This window comes from Spea bombifrons, chromosome 3, assembly GCF_027358695.1.
Source record: "Spea bombifrons isolate aSpeBom1 chromosome 3, aSpeBom1.2.pri, whole genome shotgun sequence".
Classification (NCBI taxonomy): domain Eukaryota; kingdom Metazoa; phylum Chordata; class Amphibia; order Anura; family Pelobatidae; genus Spea; species Spea bombifrons.
Window position 1 is genome coordinate 35,942,271 of NC_071089.1, and position 18,926 is coordinate 35,961,196.

Here is an 18,926-nt window from a genome sequence, read left to right on the forward strand (position 1 = left end):
CGTCTTATTTAACCCCTCGAAGAACGGCAGAACCTGAACTCCTAAACCCAACTTCCTCACCTTGGATCGTCGGGTCCGTTGGAAAGAAATGAAGAGCCCTGCCGCCTAAATAGCGCGGGGCGGCATGTAGTTGTGGGGATAGGAGGTTGGGTTCATCTAGAGGTCAGCTATTGATTTAATAGGCAGGGTCAAAAGTTCAGGTCAGAAGTTAGAAAAAAAAATAAAAAAAAATAGCCTGGGTGATGTAACTTGGAAATTGCTGGATGTGCGCGTGCCGCTTAGTGATTCGCCGCCTTTGCCTCGCGGGCACCTTTGGTGCCCCGCGAGACGCCTCGCGCTGCGCAAAAAGGCGCGAATTCGCGCTATAAATAGGAGCTGTGGGAGCGCTAGCAGTCATGCCACAAGGCGAACTGCTAAGCTGTGAATACTTACCTGTAAAGGCTGGTATTTCGGTGGTGCAGGAGAGCCGCAGGCGAAGATGGAACTTCTTCTTGAAAAGCTCCCATCCCCCCCTCCCTGTTATGAATATTATGATGCTTTATTTTATATATTTGTCGTGTGCTTTTATCAGGGTAAACGTTGTCCCTTCTTAGGGATGGACTGGTGTAATGGTGTATGCCGTCTGGCTTTTAGGGCGGATGGCTTGGTTATATATGTGTATATATATATTTATGGTTTAAGTTATTGGAGGTGAGACTCTGGGTTTGGGCCAAGAGTTTCTTTAAAGTTTGTGATGTTTGTTATAAGCTAAATAAAAGTACACGGCCTGTTTATTCCAATTCGAGTATGGTGTTTTTATTTCAAGTTTACAGTACAAGGATACATTGTTGGTTACAATATCCCTTACAACTACATGTTTCCAAAAACTCGAATAGAATAGAATAGAATATTCGACTCGAGCCGGAAGATAACTGCAGCCTGCGTCCATCCCGTAATCTGCTCAGCAAACAACCGCTTACAGGGCGGACGCCGGCTGCAGTTATCTTCCGGCTCGAGTCGAATATTCTATTCTATTCGAGTTTTTGGAAACATTTCTTTCCAACGGACCCGACGATCCAATCCGAGGAAGTTGGGTTTAGGTGTACAGGTATCTTCCACACGTTATATCTGATGCATATCGTTTATATCCAGGTTTGTCTAATTCCAGGCCCCGAGGGCCATTACTAGACCTGGATACTGAACGCACACGTGATGTAATATGTTAAGAGCTGCCAGTGCCCGTCCTGGATATCCAGAAAGCCTGGCCTGTTTGTGGCCCCCGGGGCCTGGAGTTTGAGCCCCCCCATCTCTAGTAAATGCCAGTCTGATCTCCGCTGTCTCCTGTCTGTAGATCCCAGCTCTTCTCTTCTTCATCTCTTCTCCCCTGCGAGGGACTCTATTTCTTGGAGCTCGTGATGTTCGGCCTCCGCCTGCGTGCCAAGGTGCCGCGCGTCAACTGGGACCCAGCGGTGAGTTTCATAAATCTCTCTGCACTCTGCTTTTACTGTAACGTGCTGTTTGGTGCGTTTCGGGTTAATGTAATCACTGATGTCTCCTATTCTGTGCAGCTCTGTAAACCAACATTTATCACGAGCCGTAATGTATGAACTCCGGCAGAAAATGCACCAAGAAGGGAGTCGTCGCCTGATTCGGGGGCTTGTTGCTCACTTTGCCGACTGCGTGTGAACCTGGCCTGCGCAAAACATTATCCTGCAGCCTCCTGAGTAGAGAGGAAATGGAACTTTTCGAGGCTTCCCTGTACAATGACGTGGCGTTGGCTTGAGTCTGACTGCCGACTGCTTCCTGCTTAACTCCGGCGACTGCTTGGGGGCCCTCGACAGAAGAGACCTGACAGGTAAGAGACGCGTTCCTTTTAACAGTCTCTATTTTACATCTAATAAAAATGAATACAAGCAATAACGCGATCTGAGGATGTGGCATTTATTATGACTAAAGACGAGTTCCCCGCACCGCATTTGCTCTGAAAAAAACATTGTCTTATAATCGAGCAAATACGGTATATTCATGCCCCTCGTGAAAATGCATATTCCTGCATCTGTACACAAAAGAAAATTTCCCAATTCCTACTCTGCAGACCCCGTGTTGTTGAACCCTCTGGAGCTTCCCAGACAAAATATCTTCCTAGCAGAAATGTGTCACGTGACCCAAATGCCGGTGCCGACAGCTTCTTACCAAACCAGACAAACATTAGGTGGTTGCTTGCATTTTGTGCCGCTCTTGGGTCGCGGCGTGTGTGTGCGGGTTTGTGGTGCCCTTGGGTCGCGGGGTTTGTGGCGTTTTGTTGCATTTTCAGTGAAAGCAACATTCGCTTCACACTCTAGAGAATAATGTTGTTTCTTCACATTTTCGCCTCCCGCGGGCGCTTCGATTATCCAAACCGTCTTGCTCCTATTTACAAAATGTAATTTAAAACCAGAAACTGCAGCTGTCGGCAGCTTAATAACACTTTACAGACTTCTGGGCTGGATATTCAGTCCATAAAACATTGTTCAGATTGTAAAAGTCGTCACTTCTGTTTTGAAATGGGAAGGAATACAGTAAATAGAGCCGGAGAGACTCGATGTCTGATACCTTTTAGTGGCCAACATGTCTATTAATTACATCGTTAGGGTTAATTTAGGGGCAGTTATGGTTGATGGGGTCTTTAGGGCTAATTTAGGGGCAGTTATGACTGATGGGGTATTATGGGTTAATTTAGGGGCAGTTATGGTTAATGGGGCATTGGGTTAATTTAGGGGCAGTTATGGTTTATGGGGTATTTAGGGTTAATGTAGGGGCAGTTGTGGTTGATTGAGTCTTTAGGGTTCATTTAGGAACATTTATGGTTAATGGGGTGTTTAGGGTTAATCTGGAGGCAGTTGTGGTTGATGGGGTCTTTAGCGCTAATTTAGGGGCTGTTATGGTTAGTAGGGTATTTAGGGTTAATTTAGGGGCAGTTGTGGTTGATGGGGTCTTTAGGGTTAATATAGGGGCAGTTATGGTTAATGAGGTCTTTATTAAATAAAATTAACCCTCAGTCCTCAGCATTAAATTAACCCTAAAGACCCCATTAACCATAACTGCCCCTAAATTAACCTGTAATACCCCATCAGCCATAACTGCCCCTAAATTAGCCCTAAACACCCCTATCAACCATAACTGCCCCTAAATTAACCCTAAACACCCCATTAACCATAACTGCCTTTAAATTAACCCAAGTGAGGTCTCAACAGTGCTCTGTACAACGGCATGAGCACCTACTGCTGACACCTGGCTATACAACCAAGCTTCACGAAAAAAAAGCGTTCTTTAAAAAAAAAAGAAAAATAGACAGGTTGGGGCTTTAAATTTAAATTTTTGCAATTTATCTAAATTAAGAGTTGTGTCAAAGAACCAATATACTTCATTTTTTACACTCACCTTGAATAAACATTATGTTTCTTGTTTTCTGCAAAATTATTATATAGTGAGAACTGTTTTTCACAATTTTTAAATTTATCCACTTAAATTATCTAGGTGTTAAAATATATTTCTTTTCTGTAATGTTATAATTTATTACAATAAGCCCATGTTCGCTTGGTATACAAATTGCTTTAATTCCACTTCTTCTGTATTGATATTAACTTAATGTTCATTCTATGTTTGCATTCCATATCAACAACTTTGTCAATGATGAAGCGTTCATCAAACATCTTTCTATACGTTACCATGAAGTTATTAATATCAGTTTTAACATATAAGTACCATATGCATGGCTTTCAGTACACTTCACAAAACAAAAGACTGGTATTTATTTGCTCAAACCTCAGTAATTTAGTCAGTTTCAATCATTTTGATTAATATGAATGTAAAACAGAGATCCAAAAATGCTGGCCCGTTTGGGATCTTTGGTGCCGGTAGATCCGGGGCCCTGTTCTATCAGCATATTGCTCATGAAAACACTATATTTTACTATCAAAAACAGTAAGGGAACTTCGATATTTCAAAAACCCATTTGAAATGTAAAAAAAAAACAAAGATGGCCGCCCTAATCCCGCATGCCAAGTCGCACGGCCGTGGGCATGAGGTCATCGTATTCTGACAGCCTATATATATGGGGCAAATGGCAGTTATTAGCTATCAGTTCTTGATTCCCAGTGGTGTATACTATTGGTACGAGAACAGCGTTTTATTTGGAGAAATGCCATTCCTAGCGGCTTGGAAACGTAGACGACAGGATGAAGACCCGAAGAACCCTGAACCACCGGGAAAAGAGGAGGGAGAGAGGACCGAAGATCCACCCCGGGACGACCAGCAAAAACGGAAGAAACACAGCTCCCAAGGAAGCGAGACGGACCGCGGAAGAAAGAAGAGGAAGAAGAGCCCTGCAGGAGAGCCCAGCGGATCAAATGATGGACCCAGGAAGCCCCTCAGCCTCACAGACTTCACCTTCTATTCTGAGTTGGGAAGAGGTGGATTTGGCAAAGTAAGTAACGTGTTTATTTTATCTAGGGGTACAGAAAGAGTTTTTAGGGGAAATATGGAACAAGAAACCACATAAAACATGCCTTTGTCTTACTTACTGGGATCATTCTAGGTAGGGAAAACAGTGACACTTTAATCCAATAAATCAGTTTGAACACAGCCCATATTATAGACGGTACGGCCTCCAAAAGCTGTTTATTTTCACTCATTCCAAACACACAAGCTTTACACTTAAGGCTGGGAGACGATATCCTTGGGTTTGGATTGGAGAGCAGCAAACGTAGAGCTTGATACATTGTATCCGGTGTCTATCATACAGGAGAAGCACACTGAGCAGTTACTGGACACTCCACGCGGTGGCGGCGGCAGTTAGGCAGGTTGGAGATACTGATTGGCTCATGCAGCTGTCACTCACGTCATACATCATTCATTCATTAATATGAAACGATCTTAACTTTATCTTTGTAACTAAATGGAACGGTAATGAGTGAAATGTTCAGTATATACCAGAGACTGCCAGGCCTACTGAGTGTCCATATTGCCAGATTAAGGAAAAGTGGATGTGCAAGCGCATTGGTGTCATTTATACATCAGGATGTGCTGGGTATTAAGATAAAATGATGTTTATTTCCGCTATAATAAAAGACGCAGAAAATGTGCATGTGTTGTTTTTTTTAAAAGCTAAAGGGGTATCCTGAAGTTATAATGTGAAGGGTGAGGGGATTCCATGTAAAGTCAGGAAATTTTACTTTACCAAGAGGGTGGTAGATAAATGGCCTCTCAGCAGAAGTGGTAATACATGGTATAGGCAGATGGTTCCTGAATCTAAGGCAAGACCAAGGACTGATTAAGCTGTGAATCTGTACACTAGATGGGCCGGATGGGTCTGCTGGTAGATTCTATGTTTCTATGAATCAGGTAATGTTATCATAGTAACAGATTTAAATGAAAATGCTTAAAGGACTAAAATCAATGCTCTGGGGTCGGCTTTCTACACAAAACTGAAAATGGAATAATTAGGTAAACTACGTCTGAGATAAAATGAGATGTCGATGTTAAAAAGGCATCTGGAGCCTATATTATTCTGTTCATTAAAAGCTGGTCTCAGGTTGTCTTTGCAGATTAAGACATTGAACCTTTTGGGCTGGGTTAAGTATTCTACGACTAGTTTTAAAATTAGATGTACGCATCTATATTGTAGTGGATGGAGTGAGTGGTAGATAGGTGGAATAGCCTCCCAGAACAAGTGGTAGAGGACAAAACAGTGACATAATTTAAACATACATGGAATAGGCATATGGCTCCTGAATATAAAGTAAGACCAAGGACTGATTACGGTTTGAGTCTTTACATTAGGACGTTGGATGGGCTGAATGGATCTGATCTCCCATCAAACTGCACCTTTCTATGTTGATAATGAGCTTCACATTTCACACATCAATTACAACTGTGTCACCCCTTCCTGGTTATCTCAGGTCATGCTCGCGTCATGGAGGAGCAGTAAACATCCGGTGGCTGTTAAGATCATCAAACGCAGCTCATCGTGGAAAGAAGGCATCATGCGGGAAAGACGAGTCTTGGAGCTGGCAGCAGAAAGCCCATTCCTCTGCCACGGCTTTGGTGCTTTTCACACCCAGGTACGGAATTGTCTGTTGCTCTGCAGCCTATTCCCGTCCTTTCACCTTCTACCATGCGCCATTTCTACAGAAGATCTGCATGTGTCACTGTACTATTAGTCTCTGCATGACTGTAACTGTTTTTGCTCTATGTTCAAAATAAGCACCGCGTCTTTCTCGTCATGGAGAACGTGAGCGGAGGCAGCCTGTCAAACCACCTGAGGAGGAACGGCCGGATGGGAACCAGTGCTGCAGTGTGAGCAACAGAGTAGACATAAAGCCAATGATCATTTCCATGCTGTCTAAATGGCTCCTCTAGCTTTAATCCCAATGCAGTGAAATCAGAGGCTCTCCATCTCTGTAAATAACCCTTTGCTAATATTTAGAAACTACTCACTAAACTGTTTGTGTCCTTCTGGCAGGTTCTACGCTGCAGAGATCACCTGCGGTCTTCAGTTTCTACACAGCCATGGAATAGTTCATCGGTTAAAAAAAAATATTTCTGCTCTCAACTGTCCATTCTCTTGCTCTTTTGTTGAGTCTTATGTCTTCCATCACCCCAAGTTCCCTTCATCTCACCATTTATTCCATTTCAAAATCTTTCAGAATTCTTAAGAGGAAAATGAACATCTTCTTTCTCTGAATCATTTAGGGACCTGAAGCCAGCGAACGTGTTGATGACCAGCGAGGGACACCTGAAGATCTGCGATTTCGGCCTCGTTGTGGAGAAGATCATCGGCGCAGCCAAAACCAAAGGCGTAGTTGGGACCAGAAAATATATGGCCCCCGAGGTGAGAATTTATTAATTAGATTAATGCTATAGTTAATCTAAACCTTAATTACTTTACAATGCATTACCTATCTACATTTTACACATATTGAACTTGTTTTGCAGGTTTTTCAGAAGAAGAAATATGGCGCCTCCGCAGACTGGTGGTCGTTTGGAGTCACTCTGTACCAGATGCTGGTGGGAAGGGTCCCAGTTCCATCATCACAGCCCAAGAGGGAGTACCGGGACTGCACCGTTCACAATGACTTCCCGTACCCAAGCTGGCTGCTAGCAGATCAGAAAGACATCCTCATGAAGGTGAGTGGATCACAAATGTCCTGATAAGGTGTGTGGCTATACAGGAACTTTTATAGACAATAAGGGACTGTAGTGCAGCAGATTCTGGAATGGGCAAAATATGGTTACTAAACTCAACAAAAACTTGGCTAAATACGTCAGGAAATTGGAATACAAAAACCATTTTTTATTTTTCTTTTGCTTTCTCAGCTTCTGCTTAAAGATCCAGAATGCCGGCTTGGGACGAATGGTGATATAAGAGTGCATCCTTTCTTCGGCATCTTGAACTGGGACCATTTGGAACAACGCAAACTCTGGCCCCCATACCTGCCTCTGGTGGTACGTGTAGCCATTACAAAATGCTTTAGATCCACTAAGTTCTAATATCACAACTTATTGCTCTTCAACATTAAAAAGTACTTAATAATGGTATAAGAACACATCCCGTCCACAAACAGAACCCCCACACACATGTAAATTTACTGTATATGATTTCTTCTTCCGAACCTTTGCTACATTTCCTTCCACCAATTAATCATTGCTAAGGAGCCCATCTAATGACAACTGACGAGCGCTTTGTTATTACGTACCTGCCGCCATAGTATACATTATGATGTGTTTTTGAAATCAAGGAACTTTTCGCTTTTTTCTTGCAGGACCCAACTGGAGATCTTCACCTCAGTTCCCAGGATATATCCTTTTCATTTGTAGAGGGGGCTAATTGTAACAAAAACAAAAAAAGTTGGGATTTGCCAGACCTGTCTTTTGTTAGCCCCAAATGGAGGGAATAAACATCCCTCCTTGTATCCAACATCTCAGATGGGAACAAATTCTCTTTTATTCAGGATTCAGCTTGAAGATCTTGCCTGAAAAGTCTCCTGTTGGACGACGACCAATAGTCCAGGATGTCACCTCCCTGCTTCATCTACCACCGCAGCAGAGCTGTCCACCACCACAGCAGAGCGCCTACCTCAACATCACAGCAACTCCACCTGCTGTCCACATCAGAGAAAACCACCTTCTACAGCTGTCCAACATCACTGCGCGGCAATTCCACCTGCTCTGTCCAACATCACTGCGCGGCAATTCCACCTGCTCTGTCCAACATCACTGCGCGGCAATTCCACCTGCTCTGTCCAACATCACTGCGCGGCAATTCCACCTGCTCTGTCCAACATCACTGCGCGGCAATTCCACCTGCTCTGTCCAACATCACTGCGCGGCAATTCCGCCTGCTGTCCAACATCATTGCCAAGCCTCTACTACAGCTGTCCAACACCACAGCACAGCCATTCCACACGCTGTCCAACATCACAGAAAAGCATTTAATGCAACACAACACCACAGAGAACTTCATTGCTGACAAACATCATTGTGCTGCACCTTGTCCTGCTGTTCAACAACTTAGCAGCGAGACTCCATCTGGCCTCTAACACATACCTCCCAACTTTTACCCCCAGTGAATCGGGATGCAGGGGGGGTGGTGGGTGGGCGCATGCATAGTAGAGCTTACCTTTAAGCTCCGTCCCCCGGGGTCCCGATTCACAGAGGATAGAATGTTACTGCACATGCATTCTCCAGTGTTCCAAACACCAGAGAATATAATTAGAAGAAATGTGGTTCTGAATCCTGCTGTCCCATAGAGATCTTCCTCTGTCTTCTGTTTTTGGGAGAGAGCTAGAGTTCGGCAGGGAGATCGAGTGGCCGCACCCAAAGCAGGACAGCTGGGAGCCATGCAGTCTGCTGCCACCTGTCATACTGTGTCACAGACAGGCTTCCATGCTACGTAACATCAAAGTAGAGCATCCCTTGCTGTCCAACATCACACAAAAGTACCTACAACACAGCAGATCATCTCCCAGTCTACCAAATTACAAATAGTATTCCTACCCTACACAATGAAGTAGAGGGAAAAGGTGTATCCGCTTCTTAAAATGTGTTTCTTCTTTGTTCTAGATCCAGTGTGGACCAATTGGACTGAAACGAGTGGAACATGATGATAATGAGATGTACCACGGACAGAACTAAAGGGCACTGATTTATTTAAGAAGGTCTTTTGAGTTACTCTGTAAGTTATTAAACCTTCAAGAGGTTAGCTTTGTCTGGCAGCTGAAACTGTCCCTCTTCCTTCTATGTAGGTCTATGTGAGATTTTGTCAGAGTCGCCTGGTGCTTGAGGAATGAGCCCTTCAAACCGGAAAAATTTTGAATGAATTCTGTCTTTTATCTGTAAGTCTCTTGTCCCTCACTAAAGGTTATGGGTAGTTTAAAATAGTCTACATGTACTAACTTATTACTCATTTCTTGTTTCTCTTCTTTTCATATTTAGAATCCTGCATGGATTTACTCATTCTCCTATTCCATTATTGGTTCTTCAGAAACTTCTTCTGGGACCTACAAGTACAGTTGGTACAAGTAAGTAAATCTTCAGACTGTATTTGCTGTAAATACTTACTATTGAGATTAGAGATAGGAAATATTTAAATGTATACCTTATTTTAATTAATGTTTGGGCTACGGTTACTTGTCTATCTGGTATTTGGCATCTATTTCTTCTTTCTCTTAGATCAAGCACTGACCAAGTTACCCACATATACTCCTGGACTTAGTGCTACATGCAGGATGATCCGATGTACCATGGAACAAAACGAGCCAGTTGAATCATTTCAGAAGTTTTTCACTTTCATTGTAAGTTATGAAACCTATAAGAAGGTTATTACATATTCTGCGGTTGCTCAGTCTGGCTGCTGAAACCATTCCTCTTCCTTTTGCACAGATCTTCAAACCTGCTTGGAAGATCTTGCGTCTGTGTCATATTCTCCTGGTGCCTGAGGAATGAACCCTTCACACTGGAAGTCTTTTGTCTGTGAGTCTCTTCTTTTTATTTGTCATAAACATGAAATTACCCAATAACTAGTTTTATTTAAAACCAACAAGCTAATTTTCCTTTACTAATTCCTCCCTCCTATTCTCCCATTGGTTCTTGTCTAGCGATGACTGTATCTTCAGGCCGTATATATGCTGTAAATTTAACTTATTTTGATTTGTGCATAGGATGAGATTTCATTTTAATGAGCTTTTTGTTACCTATGCCAGGTGTGATGCTCAGATGTGAATTTGTGTCAACTATCCTTCAAAGCCTGTTCCAAGTAGATCTGTAACAGGTCGGTATCTCCTGTCCCTAACATTTCTTACATGTAACAATTGTGTCTTGTTCCCCATTTCATCTTCTATGCATTCTGTGATCACTTGACCTACATTGTTTGATCTTGTATTTGTCAGTTTGTCCACACTGTTCCTTAAACATCTCCTCTATTCATTCTTCCCATAAGAACGTGTAATTTTCTTACCATGATTTTCCTGGCTTTCATAATCACAGGTTTCTTATTCTTGTTTTCTCAGCTACCAGAATGGCTTGAGATGTCTGGAAGATCTTTCATCCTTCAAGCTTCCTCTCCTGAAGATCTCTAGAACTTCAACTTCACGGCCAAAGCAAATTTATCTCCACTCATCAGACGCTGATCCTCTTCTTCTTGTCATTGACGATTAAACCTACAGCATGACACACATGTTACCATGTTGCAGTTCTTTAAACTATACAGCCCTATATAAGTAAACTCATTTAAACCCCTTAAGTTACCTGTACAGCATCCAATGTGTCATTTGCATACTTTATATATTATCTTGGTTTCACCCAGTTTAATAAAATCCTTTAACTTTATTTATATTTCAGTGATTACTAATGGATTCATTTAAACATTTCATTAATTGACTTTTATTTCTCCACATACTGTACACAATACATTCAAGCCTCTGTAAACAGTTACAGCAATGTTCTCTGTCAACTCACAAAGTGTTCCAAAATAACACACACAATGTAACGTTACTATTGTGTGTTATTTGCTTGTACAACATCTGCTTTCAAACTACCGTATTTGCTCGATTATAGGACGAGGTTTTTTTCAGAGCAAATGCTCTGAAAAATACCCCTCGTGTTATAATCGAGGTCGTCTTCTAATTAGACCTCAAAAAAATGTCTGCTGGGGCCAGGCTGCTTACCGGTGCTTTGGTCCCGAGCAGCGTCTCTTCTATTAGCAGCAGGAAGCTAGCAGAGTGTCACATAATTCTGCCTCCCCCTCCTTCCTCTGGGGGCCAGAGAAGTTGCTCGCACAGCCGGGCCCCTGCAGAAGTCTTCAAGTGAGAGAGCTGCAGTTCAGGTAAGGGGGTGGGGGAGGGTTTTTGTGATTAATGTGTGAAGTATGTGTGATTAATGGAATGAATGAGTATTTAAATGTTTGTGAATGAGTGTGTGTGTGATAGCATGGATGTGTAAGGGGGAGGGTGGTAGCATGGCATAGGGAGGCTGTACTCAAACTCCTATCATCCCCAGGTTCCAGCATGTACTGGCTGCCTTGGCTTGATAGGAGTTTGATTGCTGTTAGCAGTTATATATATATATATATATATATATATACCTCCAGAAATGCCTTTTAACCCCCTATATGCCACTCTGGCATATAGGGGGTTAAAAGGCATATCATGGGGCAGAGTGGCATATATGAGGGCATAAGACATTTCTGGAGGCAGACTGGCATATAGAGGGTTAAAAGGCACATCATGGGGCAGAGTGGCAAATAAAGGGGGATTAAGGCATTTCTGAGGGCAGAGTGGCAACCTTGGGGGCAGATGTGCATAACTGGGGAGAGGCAGGTTGGCAAATAAAAAGAAATAAAAAAATATATATTTTTCTCAATCATAGCTTTTATTAAATATGAAAAAATTGTTTACATGAATTAATATTTACTAGTAAAACTTTTTTTCCTATAGGGTAGTCTTATATTCAGGCTTTTTGTTTTTTTCCTAAATTAATATTTAGATTTTGGGGGGTCGTCTTATAATCAGGGTCGTCTTATAATCAGGCAAATACGGTTGTTATTTTTTAACTTTGACTTATTTGTTTTCCTGCAATAATAAGATATTGAGTGTGGGGCATGTGTTTCTACTCAAAGAAATCAAACCATGTATAACACAACTTAATACGACTTATATAAACGATAAATAGTACAAAAGTGAATGTACACAGCGCCTGATTAGCTGCATTTCCCTCTGTCTCAACCAGAAAAAAATTCAAAATCAAATTTACACCGATGGGCATAAAAGATTAAAATTTGGCACCTTCATTCTCATAACGTAGAATCTATATCCATATAGGAAAAAACAGAAACAAATATATAGTGCAATATGTTTAAATCATATCAACATATAGCACTTTATCTGATTAAAACTTATTGCACTATATATTTGTTTCGGTTTTTTTCCATCATGGTTCCATGATTTTTTTTTTTTGGCAAATGGGAGACGAGCCTTTGTTTTGTTTTTGGTCAGGAGTGCATTAAAACATTAAAACGTGTCTCTGGACTGTGAGCCTCTGCCAGAATACGCCACGGGCTGTATATACAATAAGGATGTTTAGCCTTGAAGAAAAGTGGGTTATTTATGGCAGTGGCACTAAAGTCTTAATAACTAAAAATCCAATTCTTCATTTACCTAAATGTCCCTCTAAGACATTGGTTCCCCACGGGCGGTATGAAAAGGAGCCAGGGTGCTTCTCAAGTACATTGGCTGCTTGGCTTCTACGACTTGTCATTAACTTAAAATGTGGGAAAGAAAATTAAACTAATAAAGTTAATAAAAAAGTTTAATTTCATCTAATTCCTCCAAATGAAAAGATAGCTCTGCAGGCAGGAATAGTTGCCGCAGTTCCACTGATAGCCAGCAGGTGGTGCTCCTAAACCTATAAGTATTCAGCATAGAGACACACTTTATAATATAGTACCTGAAGAAGAGACCGAGAGTCTCTATAACATGCTTTTTATTTCTACGGCTACAACTCCACACCTTATACTTCATAATGAGCATAAGCTGTTTGTTTATATGCCTTTGGCACGAGAGTTAATGTAAGGAAGTTCTACTTCACTGAGAGGAACAGCCTTCCAGCAGAAGTGGTAGAGGCTGATACACCGAGGGAAGTTAAATATGCATGGGGTAGGAGGAGAACGTCCCGGGATTCATCCCATCGCAAAAAACAGGCAATGTTTCAACCTTCGTCAAAGCTTTAGAACCTTGATGATCTTGTGCTATGGGCCGACATTGTAGACAACATGCGCAGGCATACAATGTATCAGTTCATCAACTGCGCTTTATCAACGCTCTATTTACAGGGTCCTGGGAGGACCAAAAGACTCAAGGAGCAGGTTAGAGAGATGGGCAATTGATTTTTTTGCTAATTTCCATCTTGTAATCTCCAAGTAACGGATCAATACGAGACTGATAGAAGAAATTAGAATGCGCGTCCTAGCACCATGGCCGCGCTATTTATCACAGAGCAGATGGCCCGTGCCAGATCTATCTTTATTCCAAATAAATTAAATTGCATTTCCTCCAAGTAATTTTTCACCGGCGTGGCCTGCTTTTCTTAGTTTGCTTGAAAGACCTAGGGCCTCCGCATCTACTAGTGACAGGCTATCCGTGGGTGGAAATTGGCAAACATTCATTCCTTAGAAGTATAGCGGTTTCCCGTTAGACAATCTGCAGTCTCTATATACGCTCTAATGGAGTCTGTATTGTATAGTTTTTGCCCAAAAAAAGTATTTTCGAGCGGGGGTTTGATTAGAAAGAATGAAACATTATGGTTAAAAAACAGGAACTATTTCTCGTGATTAAGCCGAGGAGAGTCAGAGGGCGAGGGGCTGATGAAGGCGAGCCCTAAGGGCAGCAGAATTTGCTAAAGAGTGCGGCTGTATGAAGAGCGACATGATGAAGAGTGCGATGAAGGCCACTTGACTCGGGTAATCCAACGACCCCTCACCCCGATGAGAAACCTCAATGGACTCCATCGACAGCAACGCCCAGCACCTGCACAGCGTTACGGAGGCGGAGAACCTCCCTGCAGCCTCCAAAGTCTTATCTACGTCCACTCACCATCCTTGTGACCTTCTTACCCCAGAGGAGAAGACGGCTAAGATCCCACAGCAGGCGAGACCCCCTGCAGCTGCATTTCTAACCACCAAGACTAATAAGCAATTAACTTAGAATTAGCCTTAAAAATGTTTTTTCCCCGGTTATTTTTATCATTAAGGGCAGGTGTCTAAACATGTCACCTTTCCTGAATTACAGATCGCTAATAAAACAAGCTACAAAGGCAAAAACATACGTAAAAACGGCGGATCGGGAAGAGGTCTGATGCATACTGGGAAGATTAGGGGTACCATGGAAGCAGGATCTGCACGATTATTCCCCCTCATTAGGTTATCTCTCCCATATTGTTAAGCTGCTGATTGCTGTGGATTGGGTCAGACAGCCATTGTGAGAAATTGTGGGAGGAAATTGATTAAAAGATGCTCTTTTCTGCCACAACCAAACAAATCTAATCAAATCTAATTTTTTTATAGTAAATTCTAGAGGTAATGTGTGTGTATATATATATATATATAAATACACATGCACATATACACACACATAATATGTAATTATATCTCGTGAAATGTAATATTATAGTATATTATAGTATATTTATATATATATATATATTTTACAATGTGAATACACTTATTTATATATATATATATATAACATTTGAATATATATATAACGTGTATATATATATATACATATAAATATATGTTATTAAGTCAGTCTTTTTTGTTTTTTTATATAATAATAATAGGGAAATCGGCAATTGCCCCCCCCCCCAGCCATTAGAATCCAATTTTCTTTATTTCGGTCTCAAACAAAATGAATAATTTTGAAAGGCTGGAGGACGCTGCCAGAGCGGCCATAATGAAAGAGAGGTCGGGTGTTTTCAAAGAAGAATATATATTTGTAAGGGCCAGGGCTGAATTGTTAAATGCCATTTAATAGGCAAGCGACAGCAGGAAACGGACTAATCTTTATAGAGCGCTGATTAGTAAGTAAGGCTTCCCGGGTGATAATTAGTATTGCTCTGGCCAAGTTCCAGCATCTGACGGCGGCATCCACGGCGTAACGGTTAATTGCCAGACACTTTTAACTGTCGTTAAATGTCACCATTTTATTTCCACGGCCAGAGCATGTGGTGAAATTTTTTGGGGGGAACAAAATGACCCCAAGGGTGAGTTTAACTCTTTAGCAATGCGTTGCATTCAAGCAGGGCCCTCAAAGGGTTAATCAAGATAATATCTTTCTCTTGTTCTACATAGAATGACTCAAAATTGTCTCGATTTCTCTGGAAATTACCTGGCTTCAATTCTTATCATGCTTGCCAACATGTCAAAAGGTCACTTTACTGACAGAGGGACTGGCCAAACAAAACATGGGACAATTGGTAGGTACATAAAAGAAAATAACAGGACTAGACGATCTATGTTTCTATGCATTTTTGGGGACAAAACTGTTCAATTAAGAACCTAAACATGTTTGATTTAATGTAACGGAGATGCAGCTCATCACACCTTGACAGCCATCACTACTAAAGAATAAAAACCTACAAGTCAAAACAGCCCAATCCGTCTCAATGTAAAACAATAAAAAAACCTTATAAGCGCCGTAGACCTTTTTTTTTTTTATCCGTAAACATCTGCCCCAGGGGTCTGTTCCTCAGAAAAGCAAGGAATTACGTTACGGTGTTTTCATCCGCACTCCGAACGAAGCGGTTGCTTTTGCGAGGTACGAGCGACCATTGTTGGGTTAGCCGACGACTCTGTGCCTCCAGTTGGCGTTAAATCAACCCCCCGTCGTGCCTAATCCTGTGCAAAGAACGTCGCTGAAGTCTGGAACGCCGAGGTATAATTCCGACTTTTTTTTTCTTATCAATTCTAAGAAATTGCTCGGAGCAATCAGACTTCTCTCAGCCAAAAAGTACATTAGTCAGTGACAAAGACCGGCGCGCCACTTAATCAGAAGGCGCTGTGATTGATAGCGCGTCGATGCGGCCTTTAATCAGGGATGCGCTATTCAGATTTCCAGCCATTAAACCGGCCAATCTATATGATCGCGCCGGCTCGACGGTTCATTTGTCACGTTCGTCAAACACGGGGCTTTTAAACCGCTTGCCGACAGCGGTACCGGCCAGCATCTTATTTCGCGTCACATTGTCAGATTTTTTTCTATTTTTTCTACTAAATAGGATGGAACTTTAAAAAAAAATAGATCGATTGTGAAATAATGTAGATTAGTAAAAAGTAATTTTAAGACAGAGAATCGCGCACATTGTCACTTAACTGTGAAAAGCACCAATTGTTCCTTTAAAGGAAATAGCTTGCATTCTATCCCCTATTAACTCATAAATAAGGATTTTGACCCAAAATGAATTTTTACTCCCAAAATTGGGGAAACAAATTAGAGTGCAGATAGAGGGGCGGAGAGCTGCGCAAGCAGCAGTGATGATGGGAGAGAGTGAGCGTGTGTGTATGGTGTTTGAGTGTACGTGTGTAAGTGTATGGTGTTAGCATGAATGTGTGAATGTCAGCATATGGTGTCGGGGTGAGCTTAAGGTTTGTGGTGCGAGAGAGAGGGGAGAGATATGTTAGTTTGTATGTGTAAGTGTACGCTGTTAGAATGAGTGGGTGCTAGAGTGAGTTTGCGTGTTAGTATGTGTGTGCGTGTTTTGGTTACAGAGTGTGGGAGGCTGCTGTCACTAGGGGTCAATAAACCTAGGCTCACCCCTGGCGCGGTCCAAGCTTGCTTCTATATCTGTCAATATAGTAATCTGGGTCTAAACTGCTAGCTTTAACAACTATTTGGCAAATCGGTGGCCAAAGATATGAGGTGTGAGCGTCTTTGGACTACAGGGGTCACTTTAATACCCTCAACACAACCTTCTCCAGAAGCTCTCTGGGGTGAAGGTACTGATCAATGCGCTGAGGCCACGTTACAAGAAGGTCGCATGTCCATCCGGCTTCTAAATAAATTCTCTTTGCTTCAGTCGATCGCACAACCTGAACAATGAGGGATTTCATAATTACTTCACGCTACTCAATTAAAAATACATTAAGGTGCGAGATCTCTTCCACAAATCCCCCGAGGAGGGCAATTTGTGATTAAAGCATGCATCTACATATGGAAAGGTCACTTTGCCGACTGTGCCGTACATCAGTAATATAATGACGGAGAGGGGGGGGTGCACACGCTGGGTTCAGGGAAGATGAAGGCGTAATATATTATGATTTTTAATAAGAATAAGGGCATTTTGATCATAATGAAAATAATCAGCAGAATTCTGGAAGTCTGGCACTTGAGGTTATTAGCGTTGGGAAAATTCACTTTGTATCTATTACTAAAACATGAGATAAAGGAGATTTATTACCTGAACCTGTTCTAGATACCCTACTTTCACACCCCCTAACATTACAGGCGTGCAAAGTGGGACATCTGTGTTGGGGGGCTTCGCAAGAGGTGGAGAGGGGCAAGAAGAAGTGGGTAGTTCCAGAGAAGCAGCCACCTTATCCTCACCTCACTCGGTTTCAGAACGGCATGAGGAGACCAGCAGCAATGGAGGTCTGTTCTACAACCTCAATTAATTGTAAAGGCTCCCTGATCTGGTCCGTGGCGATCACAACATCTCCCTGACAGGTCCATGACAAAAGCAGGACAGTGCCCAGAAATCAGGACTTTCCTGTGAAGTCTGGGACTGTTGGGAGGTATGTACATTGTATATTATTTAAATATATTTTCAGTATGTTTAATGCTAAAACACCTACATTTCCATAAAACATTCCATCTCTGGAACTCCCAATGTTTACTTAGAGCTCCATTTGGGGTTTGCGCATGCAGAACTGCAAGCGGCCTCTATAGTTAGGACATCTGCCATGACACGGCACAATCGGAGTAGTTACGACTGTTGGTAGCTATACTTTCTGGCTGCTGGTCTTACTACTGAGCCTTGCCCTAAAACTGGACATTAGACCCCGGAGAGACATCTCCACCATGTGACACCTTTCCGTGACAGATCCCATTCCGAGACTCCTCCACAGACGCGGGCAGTGATCGCTGTACGCAGAGTGCAGATGATTTATTGGACGGTCTCACAATGTATAATGAAAAATTAAAGTAGTTCATCATATTACAGATGACTCTGATATTAATTCCAACTCATCCCGATAAACAAATAGATCATTAATCTACCATTCATGGTGAAGCCATTAACAAAGTCACACAAGCCCAAAATATATCGTCCTGCGTCATTTGCATTTAATAATTACTTATATCCTTAGAATTTTATATTTTTGTCCACTAAAACAACCAGTCTAAAAAAGTCAATAAAGAAATGAAGTGCCAATAATGAAGGCATAATTCTGTATATTACCCTGTATGATGTAGCACAAGAAAAAAAGAAATTTGTGACATGTATATGTTCTGTTATACACTGGTCAGTGATGGTCTCATCTTCAATGGACCCCTAATTCCTTTGCGTCTTGTTGTGCCCTTCAGCCTCTCCGTTCCCCTCCTCTTTTTAACATTCCCGACTCCCTACCATAAACCCTTAAAATCCTCAACATGAAATACAAATGATCAGCCTCCCAGAATTTTGGTCCCCTAGGGCCTCCATGGTTCTCATACAACAGACAAATTTTAGGGCTCTCCTAAGTTGTCAGATGGACAACCACCAACTGCAAAGGTTCTAAACATCTCAAAACTACTCAACTTTGACCAAATATTAGGGAAATATACGGAACTATACAAGAGCTCCAGGACCTATTTCGCTTCTCCATGGTGGCCTCTGAGCTCTTTGTAAAAGCTTTGTTGGAGAAGATGAGATGTTTCCTT